This window comes from Mesocricetus auratus, unplaced genomic scaffold (assembly GCF_017639785.1).
Source record: "Mesocricetus auratus isolate SY011 unplaced genomic scaffold, BCM_Maur_2.0 Super-Scaffold_100023, whole genome shotgun sequence".
NCBI classification, from domain to species: Eukaryota; Metazoa; Chordata; class Mammalia; order Rodentia; family Cricetidae; genus Mesocricetus; species Mesocricetus auratus.
The window spans coordinates 19,872,539-19,897,777 of record NW_024429204.1 but is presented as its reverse complement, the minus strand read 5'-3'; the positions used below and the strand labels follow the sequence as shown (position 1 = coordinate 19,897,777).

Sequence of the window (25,239 nt, the reverse complement as noted above, 5' to 3'; positions counted from 1 at the left end):
GAAGTGAGAAATGCTTGCCTGTTTTTGATGTACATAAGAGAAGTCAGCTAGACTTTTGGCAAAGGGATCTCTCTCTCTCTCTCTCTCTCTCTCTCTCTCTCTCTCTCTCTCTCTCTCTCTCACACACACACACCCACGAAGCGCACACCATGCACCCATCTCCCCTTTTTCCCCCTCCTGCTGTACTCCATGACGGTTTTCTATTCCTGGGAGAACCTCTTTACCGCTGCCCCAAACGCCCTGAGAATATTTGTTCTTGTATTTCCGTCAATAAAGTCCTCTAATTACGATCCCCACCCCCTTTATTGCAAATAGTACCACAGAAAGGATCTGCAGCATTGAAGCTGCCCTGTGCTGTAGAAGAAAAGGCTCAATCTTGAAGGCCAAAGACAAGGACTTCCCCAAGGTCACACACCTAACTTCATCCCTTGTTTCGATAAGCCACATACACAGGTGCCCAAACCCCACTTAATGGACAAATTGATGGGCATCCTGGGACTCCCGTTGTTGGTACGATCAACCGCACGCAAAACTGCGAGCATCGAGGGCGTCAGAAGGGCGAGCGTCTGGGATATTTTAATATTTAGTATTTCCAGACTCAGCAGGCAGTGGGCTAAATCTGTCCACTGATGGGCAGGCTCGAATTATGAAACCACTCACGTAGGTGGAGAGGTTGCCCTGAGCCGGGAAATTGTTGCTAAGGGTGTCTGCTCAAGGTGGCTGAGGGAGGGGTTGCTTTGTCTGGGGCAGGACAGGCGACGTGTGGACAGGTGAGGAGTCATAATGGAGATACGGGTCTGGGTCAATCGGGCTGGAAACCTTCCAAATTCTCTGCTCGCCAAGAAGCCAGGAGAAGACCCGTTAGGGAAAGAGGCCCCCCCCCCCAGGATAGGACCAGCCCAGTTTTTTGCAGGGCTGGGGGTGAGACTGCCCCCTGGTGGCTAAGGTTTACAAAGGCGCTGAAGGGAGAGGGGTTTCCGAGCCTACTCCTGCCACAGATTTTGAAATTTCTATTCTCCACAGCGGCCCAGGGTGGTGGTGCTCCCATGAGACCCAAGGCTTGGAGCCAAGCGTGCCCCACAAGGCAAGACAATTCTGCAGACTGGACGTAGGACTGGGGATGGAGTGGGTTTATACTGGGACCGGGGCTGAGAAGGCAGCCAAACTTCCATAGTAAGATTTGACACAGCGCATGAATGATGAGTGTTTGTTAATGCTCTGCCTGTATGTGACATACTAAGCACATCACACATATTTCCTCAATTCTTTGTGTCAGCACTACTTGTTCAGTATCGTTACTCTCAACTTTACAGATGAGAGTCAAAGAGAAGAATTTAAGTAATGTGTTGTCGTTTTAATGTTGGTGGCAGTTTGCAACTGTCACTGCTTAATGCCACACAGGCCCATGACACTTGCTTTAAGAGGCACTATTTTTTAAAAAGATTTATTTAGCTTAGTCTGTGTGATAGTTTCTGATCCCCTGGAACCGGAGTGAAGACAGTTATGAACCGCTGTATGGTTACTGGGAATTGAACTTAGGTCCTCTGGAAGAGCAACCAGGGCTCTTAACCACTGAGCTGTCTCTCCAGCTCCCTGTTTGCTTGTTTTTAATTTCTATTTCCATCATTTCCACTGGGGAAGCTGAGGCTTACAGACATTGTTATCCATTAACTTTTACAGCAGAGAAAACCACACTCAGGAATAGTAACTTAAAACAACCATTGCTTATTTTGTTTTGTTTTGTTTTCCAAGACAGGGTTTCTCTGTGTAACAGCCCTGGCTGTCCCGAAACTCTCTCTGTAGACCAGGTTGGCCTGGAACTCACAGAGATCCGCCTGCCTCTGCCTTCCGAGTGCTGGGATTAAAGAAAGGCATGCGCCACCACACCCATATCCATTATTTGCTTTTTAACGCATGATTGGAGATGTGGCTTGGTTCAGATGCAGGATTCTTCTGGTTGAATGAGTCTGTTGTGTCTTGATGGTCGTGTTTGGTCAGCTAGGCCAAGAGGTGGGGAGTTATGGGGTGCCCATGATTGGTGATGGATCCATGTGCTTTTCATCCATCAGGCCACCTGGGGTCTGTGCTGCCATTTTAAAAAGCAGCACAAGAGAGGACACCATGTGACAAGGCTTGGGCAGATGGCCTTTTGTGGGGGATTGAATGGGAAAAGGGGGTGAAGGAGAGGGGAGACCAGCCTCTGGGGACAGGAGTGGCAGAAGAGCAGAGAGAGGCAGAGAGAGAGAGAGAGAGAGAGAGAGAGAGAGAGAGAGAGAGAGAGAGAGATAGACAGACAGACACATACACACAGAGAGAGATACAGACAGACAGAAACACACACAGAGGCAGACAGAGGGGGGGAGAGGAAGATGAGAGGTGGGCCCTTTTAAAAGGGAACACAGTGAATGTGCACAGGTGGTGGTCTTAGTGGCTGCAGCTGAGGGCGCATCCTGTCAGAACCCCAAGGGCAGGCCAGTTCAGATGCCTGAATACTAACAGTCTGGTCAGGGGAACAGGGGCAGATACACAGCCAAGGCCACTGGGGACTCAGTATGAAGCCATTCCCCTGCCCGATGGTGGCATTATCCCAAGCAGCTCCACCTACACCTGTCTGGACAGTTCCAAGGAGTAGCCCCTTCCAGGCAAAGGAGTGAACCTCTTCCTCCATCGATCCTAAAGTGCCAAAGACGGACCAAATTCATGCCTGGCAGCATGGATGTAGACAAAAATACTTAACAAGGAATAAATTGCATTTGTTTATCGCATGCATCATCGGGGTCCAGATAATAGCTTTCATTAGTCTTGCAAAGGGGAGTAGGGTTAAGCCCAAACAATTTGGCCATGAAAAAAATTACATGACTAAGGCAGTGTTGTTCAGTCCTGACTTCCCAAATGCTCAAGGTGTAAAATATTTAGCAGTGGCTCCAAAGCATCTTCCTTTGAATTCAAGATCTTCTCTAGGTGAGGCATCAAGGTGACAGCGTGTTTGTGATTCCCCTGCATGATGTTTTCTGGATGCCAAAGACATGCTGTGTTTGTGGGAGGATGAGGATGTTCACATGTGATTTGCCCTGGACTGAAAAGGCTCCTTCGTAGGTGGAATGAAATCCATTATTTTTCAAGAGTGAACCAGGTTACTTAAGTTTCTAGGAGGAGGTGAATTTAGGAAAGGACTCTGGTTAGACATCTAAGGCTCAGGTATTCAGAAGGCCTGTGGGTGCCACCAACCAATTCATGACATGATCCAGGACTAATGACCCCACGGTTCTAAACCTTCATTCCAGCATACCGAGTGGGGGGTTGGCAACTGTCAGTGAGGAGTGTGTTGAACTACAATAGTGAGGAATCCAATGGAAGTTTACTTTTGTTGGGAGGTAGAAAACACACAGTTGGTGTCAGTAACTAGAGATTGCTACTTGAGATGGAGAGCTGGCGTCTGTTCCCATGTCCTTGTCCTTGAGCAATAAAGATAGCAGCCACACCTGCAGATGAGGAGAAGAGTGGGTAAAGGGCAGGGTCAAAGGAGAGTGCTGACTAAGATAGTTCTCCCTCATTTTAGGGAAGAAACCCATTTCTTGGGAGTCCTCCATCCCCTATAGTCTTTTCCTTACATGTTATTTTCCAGAACTGAATTATGGTCACCCAGCTGCAAAGAATCCTGGGAAGGTGACCTTTCAGCCCTGGGCGCATTCACTCCTCAATGAAATGAGAAGCCTGTAGATCAAGAAGAACAATAAATAGGATGTGGTCAACAGTCCTGTGTTTTGTGTCCTGGGAGGAATGGGGCTGTCATTTTCTGATCTCCTAGTACTGGGCAAGGAGTGTAAGCTCCCTTGGCTAGTCCTCCCGTTTAATTCCCACAGCATGAATACAAGTAAGCGTGGATTCTATTTGTATACCTAGAGAAAGACACACGGAGGAGAGCAGGCAGATTGCTCACATTGACACGGCGAACTGAACTCAACCTGGTACCTATATCTGCTTGGTCCAAGGGTGAAGGAGGTCTCAAGCCATTGTATCTTATGTTTTTGTTTGCTCGCCCCCTTAGAAGAAGCCCCAAACAATAACTGGTACCCTCTGATACCTTCACCACAGCCCACTGTTAATCCCGACAGCGTATCCCTCCCGGTCTGTACACTGCTTGCCTCTGGGTACAGTTTCCTTGCTGCTTTAGCAAACCTGGTTGAGTGCTCACTCTCAGTTCTTTGGATGAGAGGTCAGGAACCTAGAAACAGCCATCTTAGACCCGAGTGCTGGTCACACCCACACGCTCCTTGTCTGCCTTTCCTTGATGTGAGCTTCGTGACCTAACCTGCCGAAGCCTTCTGTGGCGTGAAACGGACCAAGCCTCTCCATGGTTTCCCTTCCCCTCTAACAAGTGTCTCTGGGGCCCTTTTCAGCGCTTCTGACACTGGAAGACGTGTTTGGGCTCAGGAAGCAGTGTGCCCGGGAGATTTGGGTCTTGACTTATTCTGTTTGAAGACTGCTTTAATTTATTGGTCATGGTGACGATGCTAAAAACAAACCAGGAAAGCAGAGCCTGAAATTCCATTTCCCCCTCCAAATGTGGTGCTTAAATAAAATCCAGTCTCATGGAGCAAACCCAGGGGGGGTAGAAATGGATAGGGTTTCTCCTGCCTTCGAGTCCCAGAGGATGCTGGAAACAGCAGGGTCTCCCTTCAACCAGATGGGCTTCTGGCTCCTAGTGCCAAATAGGCTCAGAAGAGAGAAACTGGCTGCCCAAATCAGGAAAGCCTGCTTGCTGTGACGTCAGCTTATTCTCCCAGATGACTAGAGCTGGGAGACCAGGCAAAGATGGGGAAAACTAACCACGCCGAGAGACTCTCAAATGTGAACCGACCAGACTGGTATTTCAAGTCACAGCTCAAGGTCTGCCAGGAATACAGAACTGGCTGACAGTGGGTCCCCAGGCATAGACAACATGCAATCTCCCTTCAGGGCCTCTGTCGGTTTTTCTGGGCGCTATGAACAGTCTTGAATCTTGTCTGCCACCATTCTTCCTTATAGTGGGACAACCTTGGCTTCTCGAGTGACATCCTGTGCTTGGGTTCTTTTCATTCCCCAACTTGGAGCATCAGTCCCATGGAAGGTCAGGGCAGTGGGGTTAAGGGGTCATGACCTTTGGACTCAGCCTTTTATTGCTCATGACAGCGGGAACCTTCATGCATTTCTTGATCATCAAAAGCTTCCGTTTTTCACCTTTGGGAAGGGCACAGTCATACCTAACATGGCATTTTAGAGAGTCTTAGATGCGGTAGGAAGGTTTCATTTAGTGAACCGGAAAGAAAACGTGCTCACAAAATGATGTTATTCCTTCTTTCCTGCCCTATTGGTCCTATTGTGTATTTATTGTGCCTTAGAATCTGGAGAAACACATGTGCACATGCGCGCACACACGCACACTCTCAAACACACACTCTCTCACACACACGCTCACACACACATGCGTACACACATGCACGCACATGCACATGTGTGTCTGTATGTGCACACATGTGCATACACACACACTCACACACGCTCACACACATGCGCACACATACATGTGTGTCTGCATGTGCACACACACATACACACGCAGGTATATGTGCATGCACGCACACACGCATGCACTCAAGTAAATGTCTAGGACCTATCTCAGCCTCTTTGAATGTACCTGGGCTGAATCTCTGTGAAGCCCAGGGGAACATGATGCCCTCAGACACTACTGAACAAGACTTCTGCTCTGTGCCCAAAGCTGTTGCTGTTCCCACCTCCATGGACATGATGCCCAAAGCCAGCCTATGGTTTGCACTTTACTCTCTCACAGAGTAGACAGTCAAAACGTTTTCACTGGATTCCTCCCATGTGCCTAGATATCCGTTCTCACTGACACCTTGACAGGAGGCGAGCCCCTCTCTGGGCTCGAGGAGAAGGAGGAGGATGAAATGTGCATTCTTCCCACCAGCCTGGTCCCAGAGCCGGGCCAGGGTCAGTCCCAAATGAACACACAGGACGCTATATTAATTATGAAGCTGTTGGCCATTTGCTATGGTTTCTAATCAGCTAACTCTGACTTAATTATTAACCCATAATTACTAATATATATTTTTATAAGGACTCGTCTTTCTGAGGACGCCATCCTGACATGTCCTGTCCCTCTACTCTTTACTACATTTCCCAGAATCCTCCTCGACTCCTAGTCCCACCTATCTTGCTTCCCTATTGGCCAACAGTGCTTTATTGACATATACACAGAAGGACGTCCCCCATCAGGTGGATGAAGTTTTTGTTTTTTTTTCAAGTGAGTTGATTAGAGAACATTGGTGAAGAAGGGCACATCCTTGGGCACCCAAGCTGGGAACCAGAAGGGCCAGGTCAGAGTTGAGAGACTGTCTGCTGGGTTTCTCACTTACCTTTGGCAACGTGGAGGCAGAAAGACAGGTAGCCAGGCTGGGAAGCACCTTCAAGGGACTGGGTGATTCCACGGTGCTGCCAGTACCCCAGACATGCCCATCTGTGGGGTGGGGTGGGACTGGTGCTTTCGGCTATGGCTGTTGGGAGTCTACTGCTTCTCCATCCTACTCGTACCTCACAAAGACCCTCCAACCGTGTCTTCTTGGGCTACCCCAGAGGGCATCTTCAGACCCCTCAGTAGCCTCAGGCTTCCATCGTATCTTTGCAAGAAGGTTGTTCTTTGCGCGTGGAGGCTTAATCTCACACAGAGCAGGTGGTGTCAGGAAGTTGGTGGCATTATTTCCGTCTTCAGCATGGAAGCACGGATGGGGTCCGTTCTGAGGTCATCGTACACTGTTCTCCACAGTGACCGCACACTGGTTTCCCCCACCCTTCCCCCACACCTACTAGAACCACCCTAAAGATAAATCAGCTGGCTCCAAGCCCATGTGTGAGAGTCCAGTTCTGTGGAGAGTGTGTGAGCCTCTGCAGGCTCACCTGGCTGAAGGGAATTTCACACGCATGTCTTTATGGGCATGCGTTATATGAAGTGCCATGGCTAGGATTCTCTGAGAATACATTATGGAGTTCTCTTCTTTATAATTTCATTGTGGGGCCATTCTCTCCTTCTGGAAACTTTGTAGATAGAGAGAAAGAAGTTGTAGTTGAGGACAGTACTTCCTATGCTCAAGTTTTTAGGGAAAAGCATTAAAAACCCATTTTTTTAAAAAAGGAAAGCAATATGACAGGCCAGTGTATCACATGTTTTAAGGGTTTCTTCTGTTACATGAAGCGTTCGCCTCGTGTGTGTGTGTGTGTGTGTGTGTGTGTGTGTGGTGTGTGTGTGTGTGTGTGTGTGTGTGTGTTCACATGGTGGTGAGATGCAGTTCTCAACAGGGTCGTACGGGAAGGTGGCTTCCAGGCCCTGCTGTCGGCAGACCGTTGGGCTCTGTGCTGATGGCAGGTTCATCCTTGCCTCTCTGGCAGCAGATGTCAACATTCCTTTCAAAGGAGGCATGGAGCCGATGCTCCCCACTGCTCCCAGTCCTGGCTGTCATTCTCAATGACCGTGATGGGCCAGTCAGGTGGTTTCTTCAGGGAACTTCAGTTTTAGGTGGAGAAGTGTCAGGTCTGAAAATGCTGAAAATGCTTCACTCCATAGGCTGTTGGGAAGACACCGTGTCTCGGAGACACTGCTCTGCAAGTTTGAACTCTTGATTTTCTTCCCTTCTAAGACCTGGTTGTTCAGTTGTTGGGTTGGTTCTGGGAAATACCTGTGTCCATTCCCTCCCTCCCTTTCTCCTTCTTTCCCTCCCTCCTCCTCTTTCTTATTCCATTCCATTTTTTTTTTGTTATTGCTGGAAACCAAGAGCTCCATTTTAAAGGAATTATCTGAGCCTGATCCTAATACTTTTTGATTTTATGACTGTAGAAAAATCATCTAACTCCAAAGTTTCGGGTTTCTGTCTTACAAGATGAAGTTTGTCCACACACACACTGTGCTAAATACTTGCGTACGGTTTGATTGTATTCATACAGAAAAATATAAAGGTTAGGAATTAAGAGGGTTTGAATGTAGATAGATAGAGTTCTTTGCGGGGTGACAAGACAACTCTGAGTTCTGATTATGACAGTGGCTGTATCACTCTATACACGTGTCAACATTCAGAGAGCATTACATCAAATCATCAGTTTCCCTCATGATAATTTAAAAGCCGCTTCTCATTATGCAGAGTGAGGCTGTGGTTGCCTGTATTTTGACATCCTGTAGACCTGCCCTGTCTAATACAGTAGACATGAGGCACTTATGGGAGGTTTGTGCCAGCTTAAGTGCACCGTGCACACCAGATTTTTAAAATTGAAGGCTTCGTGTGAAAATTAAATATCTCAGCAACACTTTGTGTGTTGGTTACACATGGAACTGCTACTGTTTTGAATATACTGGGCTAAATAACACACGATTGAAGTTAATTTCGCCTTTTTCTTTCTCCTTCTTAACATGTGGTTACAAGAAAATTGTAATTGCAATGTACAGACTATATTTTTTATTAGATGGTATTGCTTAAGTGGCCACCATCAGGGAGGAGTGGGGAGCTCTGGAACATTCTTTGTGCAGGACGCCGTCAGGTGTATCATTAACACCATTCACGACTCAACAAGGGCCACCTGGGCCCGTCTGGCGGCTGCGGCTTCCTCCTCCTCCCCATCTGTCTAGGGAGGTGAAGGCAGCTCTACACCTGCTTATCTGCTGCTGTTCGCCTGGTTTCAGGGAGTCGGGGAAGCAGGTACCGCAGTGGGTCCCTGTGAGGCGGGCTAGGATGCGTTGGGTGTGTAAGTTAGGTGTGTGAGAGCACCCAGGGTCACTGAGGTGTGGGTTAGAGTTTTGTCTTATTGAGATTTGCGTCTGAGAGCTGCTTCACCGTGGATATTTCTTAGCCCGGGGTTTTCATGTGCAAAGCAAAATGAGGTTCATTCCCTCTGCCCCTGTGTCCTCCTGTCCCTCCTTCCCTCCCTCCCCACCTTCTGCTGTAATTTATTTATTTTACCTTGTTGAGTGATTTGTCCCCAGAGCAAACAAGAGTCCGCAAAACACCTGGTAAACCTTCAGGAAACACTTCTGCTATTCCTTCTCCTCAGGTTGCTCCGTGTGGTATTTGTTCTTCAACCTAGAGCTTGGCCTCTCCTCCTCTCCTCCCCTCCTCTACCCTTCCCCTCCCCTCCCTTCCCTGTCCCCTACTTTCCACTCCCCTCCCCTCTCCTCTTCTCCCCCCTTCCTCTCTCCCTCACTCTCTAGGTACCCTGCCCAGCTTTTCTCCCTGATTCAGCACTGAGAAATGCCAAGGCAAGCATTTGCACAAAGGGTGAAGCTGCCTGTCAGCAAACACTCACTCCCGTGTCAGTCTCCCCCGCGTATCAGAAACCCGCCTGGACTCCCCATGTGTCTAAGATGGGCCTGGACTCCACGGAAAGCCCTGAATCCTGTTCAGCTCCCCAGTCTGACTCATACACTGCCGCATGGAAACTCCAGGGCTCTGCTCCCCAGAGGCAACCCCCAGCCCTCAACGGGGGTCCTGGCAATGTTCCTGGATTCAGCTTCAAAGATACAAAAGCCTGTGAGCTCCCAGCACCGAGTCCGTGCAAAAGCTGCCCCTTTCCCTCGCTCTCCTCTGCCTTTAGCTCCGACTGGCTTTTATTAAATTATTCTTGCTGCTTGCTTCCCGCAGCTCAGTGTCGGCATCAAATGCTAGGTAGGCACAGAGAAAATGAATACTTTCCCAGACTTAACAGCTCCGTAAGTTTTCATCAAAGGAACCTATTAAGCGCTTGTCTGGACATGGCCCTGCAGAAAGACATGAGTGGCCTCTCAGGGCTTGTTCATAATGGCGGCCACAGCGGCTACCTGGTAGGGCTGTCTTGATCACCGGTAGGACTTTGGAAGAAACGAGGTCGTGTCATATCTCAAGTCCAGAGGGCCATGTTTCAGAAACAAGCCAAGGGTGCGATCTCCAGCCATCAGAACAGGCCTCTTCAGAGGAGTGGCAGTGTGGCCTGATGGTCAAGCATGCGCATTTCTGAACTGAGCAGTCTAGCTCTGGATTCTTCCGTGTAGGGTCCTCTTGCGTGCATAACAATTCAGATCGCAATACCCACCATCTATCAGTTTGTTTGTGGGAGCCAGGTAGTGGAAGTTTTGAATTGAATTAGAAACAACACCATGCAGCAGAATTGCTCTTACCTTTACTCTCCTCAGTTAAGGGGACCGAGGCTTAGGAAGGATGATAGGTATGATCGGTTTATATAGCAAATGTAGGAGAAGGCATTCAATCTGTCCCCTCTACCCAGCCTGTCTCAGAGACAGGGCAGGGGAATGGAGGCCTGGAGGTGGGGCGTAGGTAGCAGGGAGTCCTCCAGGATGCCTGAAAATGATCGCAGGCAGGATTGTATGAACCCAAACTTGTAGCCCACAGAGTCTATTCCATACAGATACAAGACACCAGCCTCAGGTCAGTAGTTTTTCTTTTGTAGAGATTTAATCTGGAGCCTCCCCACCACCCCATTCAATCTTGTTTGATATTCTTTCTTATTTTAAAAAGTATCTTACTTTATTTTATGCATATGTGTGCATGCGTTTGTGTCGTATATACACGTGAATACAGATTCCCGCAGAAGCCAGAAGAGGCATCAACACCCCCGACCCGGTCTGACCTACAGGCCGTTGCTAACACTTGTCATGGGCAGTGGGAAATAAATCCGGGCATTCTGCAAGGGCCTTAGTGCTCTTAACCACTGAGCCACCCCTCCAGCCCTTCTTTCTTTACTTGAGACAAGGTCTTGCTATCTAACCGGGGCTGGTCTAGACATCTCAGTCCCTTTTGCCCCAGTTTCCTGATTGTTGGAATTACAGACAGAAATATTGTGCCCAGCTTTTCCTAATTGAGAAGTAGTTGCCAGCTTTGTGTGTGTGTGTGTGTGTGTGTGTGTGTGTGTGTGTGTATACTGGCAGCACAGGGGACTTTTCCGTCTTTCGCAAAGCCTCTTGGGACCACTGTCATATGTGCGCCTTGACTGGCGATGCCGCTCTCTGACACAAGACTGTGCTGCATTTCTTAAGTTAGGGATGGCTTCTGCTTACGGATGTGCATGGAAAACCCCAGGGCACCAGCTTAGCTCTAGCGATTCAGGGAAATGGGTGTCTAGATAGCCTGCTTTATAGTCGTCTCTATTTCTTCCATGGCTGCACTAAGGTCATCTGATTTTACAGGGCTCCTTGAGCCCAATGTAAAGAACATTGAACGTCACCTGTCCTTAGGAGGCTGGGCAGTGCTGGGGCCAAGGGCTTCCATCAAGGACCTCAAACACCTGGGCTTATTGACTAATGTTCCTATGATTTCATAGCCATTTGACACTGGAAAAATTACTTAATGCCTTTGAACTGGTTTGGCTGTCTTCAAAACACATACTTAATACATACATTTTAGGATTAAGGATTTTAAATGACAAAAGGAAACCACTCAGCCCAGAGTCTGGTATCTACTCTCCTCTACTAGATATTACCATTGTTATAATATTATGTCATATCTGAGTTTAAGAAGAATAGCCAGCGTTGATGTTTGCCACACACTCTTGTAAGGTTCATGTATGTTTTAGCCTATTCAATCATCTTTACAGGTTTATGTTGCAGGTGCTATTATGTCCATTGTACAGATGACAAAACTGAGACCTGGAACGGCTTCTCATCTGGGTGCTGTGAGCCTAGGGTCAAGCTCCACCTAGCAATCAAAGATTTGCTCTATTACAATGTGCTTGGTGTCCTCCAGCTGGGGGTCGTGTCTGTCATCTTTGAGGACACATGGTATTCTCTTGAGATTACAAATGCTAGGTTGACATGGGTTTCCTGGAGCACCACAATGTGATCGTTTCCAAGGCAAAGCTTGGACTCAGGTAGCAGAGAGAGATGTGATTAATTAGTGATTCTTGCCTTGGGCAAGAGAGTTGGCATTGTTAGCCCAATATATCTGGTAACCCCATTCTATGAAATGCCCAGAGCACAGTGGGTTTAGTCAGTTTGTTAACAAAGGAAGTCGCAGTCAACCAGCACCCCCCACCTTAAAGTATGTTTCCTAGTTTAAAGCCAGACCCTGGTTATGGCAACACACTCCTCTCGTTCAGTTAGCTTTCCTGCCTGGAGATTAAGGTTGGATATATCTCATAAGTCTCTTTGGCAGACATACATTTAGTTGTTAAACCATAAAAATATCAGCTGCAGCAAGTGTCCAGTCTGCCCCACCCACGTTGTCATCCTCAGCTGGGGGTGCAGAGAGAAGTTGGAGGACGGCGCAGCCACGGTGGTAAGAAGGGGCTTCTGATTGTGGAGTTCAATTACTGTGCAAGGAAGAACCCGTCAGCTGGCCCGGGGAGTCAGCCAGCGGGGAACTCAGCTGCTCCATGCACTGTTGATGGAGTTTCCTGCAGGGAAATGCAGAGAGGGTTCCTGGGTCTTGATTTTGTTTCCCCATCCTTGGCCTCCCTTCTCGACTTTCCGTCTTCCATGCACGCATGTCTCCCTATCTTCATACTCTTCTCTCTTTTTTTCTCCCCAGATTCTTTCTCAGACTTTTCTGGCAACATTCTGAATTCGTTCTCTGTGTGGAAGTAGAAATGCCAACTAGGGGGCTTCGAACCTGGAGGGTAAGTCAGTTTCCTGCTCTAGGCTAGCTGTGGCCCGTGGTTCCGGGCTGCTGAGATGCTGAGCTGAGAAGGACTGTGATGAACTTACCGTGTGTGTGTTGGGATCGATTAGTGATGTCTGCTCTGGGTGTGGATAAGGGGCCATGCTTCTGCTGACTCTGTCCACGTGGAAAGCTAGCACCGTTTTCCTGTTTGGTTTGGGGGAGCGAGCATGCTCAGGCTTCACTTCCAGGAGGCACTAGATTCAATCCCATGCTCTTTTGTGTGAATCTTGCATGAGTAACAGCCTGTGTGTCCCAGGGATGTTTTCTCAGTCTGAATGAAATGGGAATTAAAATAATCCTTATGAAGTGGTTGTGAATATTGCAGGCACGATGCCCATTTATTCAGTTACTCATCCTACGAGTATTTGTTGAATTCTGTCTATGTGCTGGTCATAGTGTGACAGGATGCTGGGGGTATAGTGGGGTAATATGGGTGTAGTCTATTCACTTAGAGCTCAGAGTCTAGTAGGGGATATGTGTTAGTTTTCCGTTGTTGACTAAGGAGTTGTGACAAACTTAGAGGCTTTAAAGAGTGGTTTTCTCTCATTCCTGCCTAGCTTTGTTGATGAACAGATACGTGAATGAACTTTACAGGGAGGTGTGTTAACTCTAGCCAGCAGCAGAAAGCGTGGAAAGGTAGGGATGTGAGAAGCCATCACAGTATGTCTGTGCAGGAGAGGGAGAGAGAGAGAGAGAGAGAGAGAGAGAGAGAGAGAGAGAGAGAGAGAGAGAGAGAGAGAGAGAGAGAGAGAGAGAGAGAGAGAGAGAGAGAGGAATGTGAGACAGCCATCACAGTATGTCTGTGCAGGAGAGGGGAGAGAGAGAGAGACAGACAGGGACAGAGACAGAGACAGAGACAGAGAGACAGAGAGAGACAGAGAGAGGCAGAGAGAGAGAGAGGCAGAGAGAGATGGGTGCTAATGTTCACCTCTCTTCCTACCCCTTTCCTCACTATTCAGTCAGATGCCGCTGTTCATATTTAGAGACTCTTTCCTCTTCAGTTAAGCCTTTCTGGAAATCTCCTATAGACAAACCCAGGGGTGTGCTTTTATGGTGATCTCAAGTCCAATCAAGCTGTCAATGAAGATTCACCACCACAGCCGGCTTCCTACTGACAGCATGAAGGTTGCAGGCAAGACGCCTACTGATCTGTGTTCTCCTTTGGAAGCTTGCCTCAAGGAAAGTTGGCTTTGAACCTTGCTTAGCTTGCTGACAGAATTCTCTTCCGACGGGATGGCTGTGGCCCTGGAGTTTGGCTGTCTGTTGGCTAGATTCCACTCTTGGGTTCTGGGAATCACTTAAGTTAGCTGGAAATCCCCCGCCGCCATGCCGTATGGACTTCTCTGGGACCCCCATTTGTTCCTCTAGCTGGCATCAGGGGTGTTTCTCCCTTGTCTGCCAATACAGTATTATGTCACAGAGTGTTAGTACTGAGGGTGACATTCCCTCACCTTGTTGATTAGAAGCAGGTCACAGGTCTTGCTCATTGGCAAGCGAAAGGACACCCTAACAACATGAAGTAAGAGTCATTGGGGTCACTGTAGAGTCTTTCCCACAGGATGAAGTGACAAGAAAACATAACAGTACTGAAAATTGCTATGAGAGGAAAGATTCCGAGACAAGGGAATGTGTGTTGGTTGAGGTGCGTGCAGTCTTGATGATGCCAGGGAGGATGCCCTAGAGGAAATAACTTTTAAGTGGAAACTGATCATATCTATCATTAGCTACAATCCAGATGTTGCTTTATGTTCTTTTTATTAGCATATGGCATTCAGAATGGGAAAAAGCAATTATTTAGATAAAGACTTGCCATTCCTGAACACAGCAGTAGTCCTATCCTTGCTATGGAGACTTCCCCTCAGAGTAGGCTTCTAGTCTCAGGCTTGGAAGTAGAGGCAAAGACCAAGCCTGTGGGGGTGATGGGCGGTTGGGAGTGGGATTTCAGGGATGTCTCTGTCAAGTCAGTGTTGGTGAGGGAAGCTGGTGGTGGCTGTTTGGACAGAGTGGGAAAGCCTCCATCTGCTCCAGATGGTGCCTATGGTTGAATATATAGACTTCCTTCCCCACATGGGCATTTAAGAGCAATAATAGTTATCACTCAAGGTCATGCTACAGTTTGCTGAGCTTTTAATAGGAGCTATTTGCTGTTACTGGGCATCCTGTGCCATGTTTCTGAACATCTGCTATGTGACGGGCACTTGTTCAACCCTAAGTGCTTGGATTTCTCCTTGTCACCTAACAGCATTAGATGACACGGTAGAGAAAGGAAGGCTGTTTTCCTTGTTCCTCACTCTCTGGTTGGTTCTCACTGTCTTGCACACTCTATCCTATCCCTCATAACAGTGGTTCCCAACCCGTGGGCTTTCCCCTTTGGGGTCACATATCCGATACCGTACCCATCGCATATATGTTTACATCACGATGCATAACGGTAGCAAAATTACAGTTACAAGTCGCAATGAAAATCATGTTGTGCTTGGGGGCCGCCACAACATGAGGAACTGTGTTAAAGAGTCGCAGCATTAGGAAGGTTGAGAACCACTGCCTTATAAGAAATTTGCAACGACTGTGGTAGCGGATAGTGTCAGTACCGCTTTGATGGTCAGTACCGCTTTGATAGTACATCAACTGACAGGATGTGGGATTACCCTGGAGACAAATGTCCTGGTGTGTCTGTGGGGATTTTCTGATTGGGTTCCTTAGGTGGGGAGATTCACCGTTAGCTCGGACAGCACCGTTCTACGGCTGGACCCTGGACTAAATGGGGAAGGCAGGCTAAGCACTTGTTTCTCTGTTTCCTGACTGCAATGAAATGACATCAGTTGTCTCATGATTCTGTCTTTACTGCCATAATGTAGCCAGTGTCCCCTTCCTTCCCGGAGTTGCTTTCTTCAGGTATTTTGACACAGAGATGGGAAAAGTAACTGACACAACCACCCACTTTATCCTTGAATTCTCTGCCACCTTCTCTCACTTAATCACGAGAACCAGGGCATTTGGTGACTCTTTACCATATGCGCCTTCCTTCGGCCAGCCTGACAATGTTCAGTCCTGTCTCTCCCTGGAGTCATTTCCTCTACCGTCTGCCTCATGTAGATGGCGCCTAACATACCGGATGGTCCAGCCCAGCTCATACACCGCTGTCTTCATAACTCCACTCTTATGTGTCTACCCCACCTCTCATAAATGAATTTAAATTTTTAAACTTTATTATACAAAGTTACAAATAAAAAACACATACCCAAATTAACCAAATCCAAAGACTATACAACTCAATAAACATATATATATATATATATATATATATATATATATATATATATGAGGCTGGGGGAGCAGACAGATGCTGCTTTGTGGCACGTACATGTCCACTACTGCTTTGCAGACACACGTGTGTTCTGTCTTCTACACAGTCATTTCTAGCCCCGCCTTATCTCCCCACACTGCTAAGACTCTCCATCCATTGACAAGCCTGATTTCTGTCCTAGGAGACAGAAACGACTCTGAGGGCTCTCATGCCTCCCGGCTCCCCTGCCTTCTCCTCCATCACTCTGTGTTACTCTTACCTACATTTCCACGCCCCTTTGGGGGATGGAGTTGTTTTTCTTTGTGCTCTCTCTCCTTTCTAACAGTCCTGCTATCGGTGAGTCTTTGTCTATTCTGTAAACAGTCGCTGCTTGCTCGTTCTCATCATGACTTCATTTGCCTCCTGGAGTCTCTGTGTTTCTGGTTGCCTTCTCCTGCCATCATATTCCAGCAAATACTCACACAGCTTCCCCCTTAAAGGCATTTTATTCTTACACAAATACAGTGTGACCACACTGTTGAAAACTGCAAAACTTCCTCCTTCTTAGTTTCATTTTACTTTTATTTGTAGATTTTGTTGGCTTTATTTAATGAGTATGAGTATATACCTGCATGTATGTACATGTGCCATGTGTGTGCTTGGTGCTGGAGGGTGCTAAAATCCCTTGAAACAGGAGTTACAGACAGGTATAAGCTGCCATGTGGGCTCTGGAACCAAACTTGGATCCTCTGCAAGAGCAATGAGTGTTCTTAATCTCCGAGCCATCTCTCCAGCCCCAAGCGTCATTTTATTTGACTTCATAGTACTGGCCATCACGTGACAAGCCACATACCTATTTTGCTTTCCATTTGATGCTTTGGTGTTATGATATTTCATTTTTTTCATTGCCTTATTCTTTGCATGCATCATGGTTCCAGACCTGTAATAAGCCTGCAGTGAATGTTTGCTTAAAAAATACCACATGCCCTCTCTTTCTCAGCATTCTTTCTTGTTTATTATAGTGATGTGTTTTTCCTTACCAAAAGCAGCCATTCGGAACATCACCATCTCCATCTCTTTCTGGGACTCTTTAGAGCAATGCTTCTTCCGACTTAACGTGTCCCGGGTTAACTGGAGGATCTTGTTAAGGCACAGGTGACAGTTCAGCAGGTCTCTTGTGGTCCTGCCTTTCTCAGAAAGTCCATAAATCATATACATGCAGTGGATGTAACCCACATCTGGAGAAGGAAGTCTAGTTTGCTCATGTTAGACCTCATTCTTCTTTTAAATGGAGCCTAAATATTTACACAGTGCATTTGCATATTTACAGGGTAAACATGGTCCAGAGTCCAAGCAATCCTGTGATAAGTGCCTCTTCAGCCACAGGTTGCATCGTTTGCGTAGACTGCTCCATCCATCTCCACACATACGTGTTCCAAGAGGGACTGTTTCAACGAGGCTGTTTCATGCTCATTACCCATGTTTGGGCAGAATTAATCTACTCTGAGCACATGTGCAGGGATATTGTTATTGACGATAGTGTCTTAGCAGTTTGCCATATTATGATATGAATCAATGAGAAAACAAGTCCTGCTTTTTGCTCCAATTATTGTCCTGTTCCTGGTTCTGTCTATAGAATAATATAGTTGCTGTGATAGGCATGCTAACAATTGGTTTTAAAAGTCAGGGCAGGGTGCTTCCTGCATAGTTTTCGTGGCTTATGCATGTTGGAATGGGGGGGTCTACCTAGCTTATCTTTGCCAAAGGCTTAGGTTGCACAGTTGGTCTCTCCTAGAAAGGGTGCCCTTTTGCAAACCGAGCTAAGGTACCTAATGTTTGATATCCTTGACCATAAAGCTACATGGACCTGCAGAGGAAAATAGAGAGCACCAAACACACTGTTTTCACCTGAAGGATGGAATAAAGACCAGTGTGTATCAGCATCATCAACATGATTGGCATCTAACATTTACTGAGGGATTAGGAGGGGACCCAGGGATAATTGTCTGTCTCATTTGTTCTCCACAAAGGCAGGCAGGTCATAAAGTTATTTTTTTATTTACTTCATTATACTAATATTATCCAGATGTGGAAATCTGGAGAGATAAGAAACATGCTTAGGGTCACAGAGTCTAATTGTAATTTTGTTTTTTTTTTCTTTTTTGTATTTAAATCAGAAACAAGCTTTTTTTTACATGTCAATCCCAGTTCCCTCTCTCTCCCTTCCTCCCCTGATCCCCATCAGCCCCCTACCCCATCCCTTTTTTGCTCCCCAGGGAGGGTGAGGCCTTCCATGGGGGATCTTAGAAGTCTGTCTTATCATTTGGAGCAGGGCCTAGACCCTCCCCTGTGTGTCTAGGCTGAGAGAGTATCCCTCTATGTGGAATGGGCTTCCAAAGACCACTCGTATGCTAGGGATAAATACTGATCCACTACCAGAGGCCCCATAGATTGTCCAGGTCTCCTTACTGACAACCACATTCAGGGGGTGTGGAGCAGTTCCATGCTGGTCTCCCAGCTATGAGTCTGGGGTCCATGAGTTCTCCCTTGTTCAGGTCAGCTGTTTCTGTGGGTTTCACTTGCCTGGTTTGACCCCTTTGCTCATGACTCCTCCCTCTCCGCAACTGGATTCTAGGAGTTTGGCTCAGTGTTTAGCTGTGGGTGTCTGCCTCTGCTTCCATCAGCTACTGGATGAAGACTCTAGGATGGCATATAAGGTAGTTATCGATCTCATTATCGGGGAAGGGCATTTAAGGTAGCCTCTCCACTATTGCTTAGATTCTTAATTGGGGTCATCCTTGTAGATCTCTGGACATTTTCCTAGTGCCAGATTTTTCATTAAACCTATAATGACTCCCTCTTTCATGGTATCTCTTCTCTTGCTCTCCTCTATTCTTCCCTCAACTCAATGTTCCTGCTCCCTCATGTCCTCCTCTCTCCTCCTCTTCTCCCCTTCTCTATTTTCTAACTCTCTTTCCCCTCCCCCATGCTCCTAATTAGCTCAGGAGATCATGTCCCTTTCCCCTTCTCTGAGGGACCATGTATGTCTCTCTTGGGGTCCTCCTTGTTTCCTTGAACTCACAGAGACCCGCCTGCCTCTGCATCCCGAGTGCTGGGATTAAAGGCGTGCGCCACCACCACCCGGCTATCCTTTAGTTTTGTAGTATTACATTGAATGTATATACCAGAATTTGTTCTAACATTCACTTACCAGTTAGTATATACCCTTCAAATATTTTGTAATCATGAACAAAGTAGCTGTTTATATTTGCATATAGGCTTTTAATTGAAAATATGTTAGCATTTCTCTGGGATAAATATGCAATGACTGGGCTGTATAGGAAGTGATTATTTAGTTTCATAAGAAATTGTTAAATTACGTACGATGGTGACTGTAACATTTTATATTCTTATCGGCAGTGTGTGTAAGACCCACTTTCTCTATCTTCATTAGTGTTTACTATTATTTCATTATTTTTTTAAAATTTTCTAAGAGATGGGTAGGTGCATGTTTTTGTGGCTTCTATTTGTGTTTTCTTATTGGCCAGTGACATAACTCTTCCTGTCTTTGCTAGCCTTCTGTCTCCTTGGTGAAGGATCTGCTCATATCTTCTGGCCATTTTAAAATTGGATTGTTTGTTTTCCTGTTGACATCTGAGAATTCTTCGCATGTTTTAGACATATAGCATTTGTCAGATATGTGGCTTCCAAATACTTCCCTACCTGTGGGCTCTCTTTTCACCTTTCAAACTGTCTTTCACAGTCAGCCATAGAATTCTCTCTTTGGAAAAGCCCAGCCTTGCCTTGAGAGTCCTGTGCATAGCTGCTCTGTTGTCTGCTGCTCCTGAGGGTAGGCTGGGGAAATCCTACATGGGTGAGCCCACTCATGGCTCAGCCACCATGGTCTTGGCACCATAGGGGTCACTAGCGAATATGTTTCAGGACATAACAAAAGTGCTCCCCAAAGCCAAAAAGAGTGTCTGCTACTGACAGAATAATTTTAGAATATTCCCAAATGTGCCTTCTTCAGTGTAGAGCCAGATCTACTATTCAAATGTTAGGAAGCTCTCAAGACACTTCATCCCAGCACATGGTAATTGGCAGACTTACATTACCAATCCTGACAGCCACACCACACACCTGGGATTTGAACTCTGAGCAGCCACGAATGCGACTTGTTCAATGCTGCCAGATGAAAGATGGATCCTTTCAGGGACTGCTCAGCCTGTCTGGGCCTGCGTGGTGCTGCCATGGAGATCATAAACATGGGGATTTTGTGACATAGTGCATGGATTGCAATTCTCCATCATATGTAAATTTCCACCACAGGGAACAAGATTAAAAGGAAAATAATTATGCATTAGTTATTTTCATTCTGGGTAACATAAGCCTTTGATTCCTTTTGGGAAAAATAGTCAAGGCTACCCTGTCTCAAACACTCACTTGTACATTTTGCAGGCATTCCAGATTTGCCTGTTTTTTTCTCCCAACACATACACTGAGATATGTTGTCAAGAGACTAACTTTCCTTACACATGCAACATAAGCTAACTGCTCAGACACAAGGAGTTAAGTAAAATTGTGCTAAACTCGGTTTCTGGAAAGGACAGGGGCTCTCATCCTTGCTGCTTTTCCATATCCAGATGGTACCCTGTGTCCTAAGCACACCTGCCTGTGAGCCCAGAGAGAGTTGAAAGTCACATGCATAGATTAGGTCTCTAGAAAGGTGGGAGATAACCAGGAGAGGGTGGCCACCAGAGGGCATTTGATCTCTTGGGAGTGTTGCCAGTGCTCTTGGGTGCTGTCATTTGCCGACGGGGGATGTCCTTCTGTATGTATGTTTCTCTCATTGTTTGCCGAATAAAACACTGTTTGGTCAGTAGAGGCAGGAAGATAGGAGGGGCTAGGAGATAAGGAGGATTCTGAGAAAGGTAGACAGAGAGAGAGATGGAAAAAGAGGCATCATGTGGAGACCAGGAGGATGTGTCAGGTGTTCTCTGGTGTTCCAAGACCACATGGAAATACATAGATTTATAGAAATGGGTCAATAATTAAGACAGAGCTAGCCAATAAGAAGCCCTAGCCATCGGCCAACAGTTTAATAGTTAGTATAGCATCCGTGTGTTTATTTGGGGCTGAGAAGGATGGCAGGAACTGGCAGGATAAGAAACACCAACAACAACCCACCCCGGTTTAAAAACGTGCTTTGTGGCTGTGAGTGAGTGAATACAGCAGGTTCCCTTAGCTCTTCATTTGTCATGGAGTTGAAGGGCATCAGAAACAGAGTTAGAGAGTCCTCAGGAACGTTTGAATGGTATATACCCTGACTCGGATGTTTCTGGTAGCAATATTTACTGTAATTCAATACTCGTTTTTAAAGGTGGCTCCCTCTCCCTTCCTTATCTTCAGAATGGTTTTCCCAGTCCTTCATAGGCTGGGATATCTTACCTTGGTCCCTTTCTTTTTCCGTACCCTCTCTAATCCCTGTTACCTCTTATTCATTCTCTTACGTCATGTGCAGATTTATCTCTGCGCTCTATTTTCCTGTGTGCGCTTTCACCGCCGCCAACTACAGGACCCGCCCAAGTCCTCACTACTCACCCAAAGTGACACCATCACCCCCCAGTGTGTTACCAAGTCAGGGTACCGCACCATTCTGACTCAGTGAGATGCACCTCAGCTGCATTTGGAAGAGTCGCCATCGCCCATGCTTGGTTCCACGTTTCCTTCCTTCCCGTCTGAGGTACCATTTGATTCTTACTTCGTTCTTAACTCTGACCTTCCTTTTCCCACGCTTTCCCATGGTCCCTGGGGTTCTGTCCTCTCATCACCATGCGTCTGTTCCTCAATCCTTCTTACACGAATCCTGCACTTCAGAGCATGAACATTGTAGGGTGCAGCCAAGCCAACTTCTGTTAGCAGTGTCAGGAAGAACGTTGTCTTTTCTTGAAGACAATTGGTTTTAAAATATTTATTGTTATTAATGATTATCGTTCTTATTATTATTTGTACAGGTGTTTAGGCTGGATGTAACCATGTGTGTGTCTGGTTACTCTGGAGGCCAGAAGAGGACTTTGGGTCTCCCGGAACTGGAGTTACAGCCAGTTGTGAACCAACAGGTGAGTGGTAGGAATTGAAACTGGGTCCTCTTGAGGAGCAGCTCAACAAGAGTGCCCTTAACTACTGAGCCATCTGACCAGCCCAGACAGTTGACTTGTAAGCTAATGCTGTCAGAGATCCTGTTCTCTGAGCGAAAAGCCTGTTTGCAAATTAAATGCACAGAATAGAAAGATGGTTCTGGTTTGGATATGGAGTGTCCCCAACAGGCTCATGCTTGGCTTCCAGTGAGTGAGTCTTGGCTTAGTGTCCAGCCAGACAGAAAGTACTCCTCCCCCACTTGCAGCCACAGTTAGAACGCAAGCACTGTGTGTCAGCCAAGCAGAGCACAGTTGCATTTGGATTTAGGCTCCTGCTTCCTTTGTTATCTCTGGCCTAAGCTGCAGGCTCAGGGCTTCTGGACACAACGTCACAGGGTTTTTGAAAGCAGTCCCCTGAAGCATCTGGAGACTTCCTGTATCGGGTCCTCCCATCAGCCTGAATTGGCGCCCATGACTTCTTGCCTGGCTCCCAGGCTTTCGCTCGTCCGGATCCTCCGTGTAGAACCACAGGTCACACCCTGTTTCTGACCTCATCGTCCCCTCACCAAGTCCTTTTGTTCCTCAGTTTCTATCTAAGGCGTGCCTACTCCGGCTTGCTGTGAACGGCTGCAACCTTCTCACCCAGAATGCATGCCAGATCATGTTGACTGCTCACTTGCGACCGACCTCCGTCAATCAAGCCTGAAAATACCCATCCTCCTTTCCCAGCATGCCTCGTCGCTAAGGTCTAGGGACGTGATCTCATTCTGCCCCAAGGAATAATATGGTCACCAGGCAGCAGGATTCTTAAGAAAGCATTTTCCCCATGACAACAAAGGAGCGGTTCTTTTCATTTCTGCCTTGGAATGTAGTTCTCCGAGGACGAGAGGCTTGGTGCTGTAGCAGTCTGCACCCTGGGTGGGGGCTGGTGGGGCAGGAGGGGCGGGGGGAACCTCATGAGGAGAGCAGAGAGTAAGCCACATTGCTGCTGTTCTCAAGTACAGAAACAGCCTAGGAGCCTTTTCTCCAGGTTTCTGGGCATGTGAAATAAGGTAAAACTCCCTTGATGCCTATGTTGTATTTGGACAGGGTATTCTGTCTTGTGCAAGTGAAATACTGTAAATAATTCAGCATGCTATGTTCACATTGCTTATATGCTTTTCCCTTTTATTATTTTATAAGTTATTTGTGGGAGAGTTGACCTTCTTGTCCCCGGTGCTTGCAGCAGAGTCAGAATTCAGTAGACTTTCATTGTAATTTTCCCATCAAGAGCTACAGACCAGGGTATGCCTTAAACGTCTGTCCCACTCTGGAGATAGCCTTGGAGTGTTATGGAGTGGGTACTGCATTAGTGGATCTTAGATGAGAAGCCCACCTTTTATCTAAGATAGAATGTTCTATCATATTAGCATAATTAATCAGTGCTTTTGAAACTGTTTATTCAGACTCTGCATAAAATCTCACTATGAAGCCACGTATACATGTCAGATCAAAGTACGTACGGCACATTGATCAAGGAAGGAAAGGGATGATGAACGCTTGTAGGCCCCTTATCCATGCAGGGAATGTCTCATGTCCTGCTCGGGGCTTTGGGTTACCTTGGTTAATGGGTGCTGAGCCAAAGAGCTGCTTGAATGACCTGTGGCCCATCAAAAGCCATGGCTTTCCTTGGTCCTATCCTCTGCCGAGGACTATTAGCCTCTTTTGATATTCCACATTTATTCGTGTGCTTAGGGACCTGCAGTGGCACTGGCTGAAAACGGTGGGTGCACTGGACTGAAAACTTCAGGCTCCTTTGGAGGATGCACTGGGCAGTCCTGGTGATGTGATCACATGCACTTAAATTTGTGGCTTGTTGCACAAGCCAGCGGAATCTTTGTTGTACCAGTGGGAGCCCTTGCAATCCAGAAAGCCTCTCCCAACCAAGACTAGACAGCTTACACAGGCTTTGGGCTCTTATGTTCTTACTATCTGGGAGGAAAATCACTTTAGATTCGTACAGAGACTTACAGAGAGGCCACCTTCTTCTCAGGTTTCCATGCCCTAGTTACTGAAAGCCCTGCTGTCTTTGGTCTTCTCAACAGTGGTGTTTAGGCAGCAGGCCGGCTCTCAATGTGTTACAGTGTCAGGCCAGGAAGGGAGTCACACAATTGCATTCTGCTCATGGAATGTCTGTGTGAGGTGGCCTGCATTACTAATCATATCCGTATGTGTAATGATCACTCACGGAGGACCAGCGTGTGAGCGTGCTAAGGAGGGCGTGTTGATTAGTCGTCTTTGTTAGCCTGACTAGATTTAAGATCATCTGGGACACACCCCTCTGGGCACATCTGAGGACATTTCCAGCGCCCTTTAAATGAGGCTTAAATGAGGTGGGAAGATGGATCCTGGACATGGGTGGCACCACCCCATGGACTGGGGTCCTTGACTGAACAAAAAGAAAGAAGCAGGTGGAGAGCCACAACTGTCCTTCTGAGGCAGATGGTCACAGGCAGTCTGACTCACACTCCGGCTACCATGCCTTTCCAGCCATGAACCACGCCCCCAATGAATGACCCAGAACAATCCCCTTCTTCCTTAAGTTGCCTTCTCAGGTGCTTAGTTACAGCTAGGATACAAGTAATCAAGACAGGCGAGGATATCTTTCCCTTTGCACAGCGGTCTGCCGTCCACTTTAACTTCAGAGAAGTGAATTTATGCCTCTCAGACTGGAAGGATTGTGACTTAAGACCTCTTATCTGAGTTCCTCTTACCTTTGTGGATTCTTTGAATCTCATCTTTCCCCCCAAGGTAACAGCAGCCTTGAAGCTTTCTCAACTGTGGTCTTTTCTTTCTCCATCCATCCATCCATCCATTCATCCATCCATTCATCATCCATCCATCCATCCATCATCCATCCATCCATCATCCATCCATCCATCCATCCATCATCCATCCATCCATCATCCATCCATCCATCCATCATCCATCCATCCATCCATCCATCCATCCATCATCCATCCATCCATCCATCCATCCATCATCCATCCATCCATCATCCATCCATCCATCCATCATCCACCCATCCATCATCCATCCATCCATCATCCACCCATCCATCCATCCATCCATCCATCCATCATCCATC

At 47.0% G+C, this 25,239-nt stretch overlaps 1 long non-coding RNA gene across 4 annotated transcripts; it reads left to right on the top strand.

Moving 5' to 3' along the window:
- Nucleotides 1–6,311: 6,311 nt before the first annotated feature.
- LOC110343286 lies at nucleotides 6,312–23,265 on the top strand. Of its 4 annotated transcripts, none has more exons than XR_002385524.2 (5): nucleotides 6,312–6,444; nucleotides 12,558–12,645; nucleotides 21,497–21,718; nucleotides 21,990–22,094; nucleotides 22,699–23,265. It is a non-coding gene; the product is annotated as an uncharacterized LOC110343286 (long non-coding RNA). The 4 variants fall into 4 exon arrangements; XR_002385526.1 differs by lacking the exon at nucleotides 6,312–6,444 and adding an exon at nucleotides 8,677–8,741; XR_002385523.2 differs by lacking the exon at nucleotides 21,497–21,718.
- Nucleotides 23,266–25,239: the final 1,974 nt, after the last annotated feature.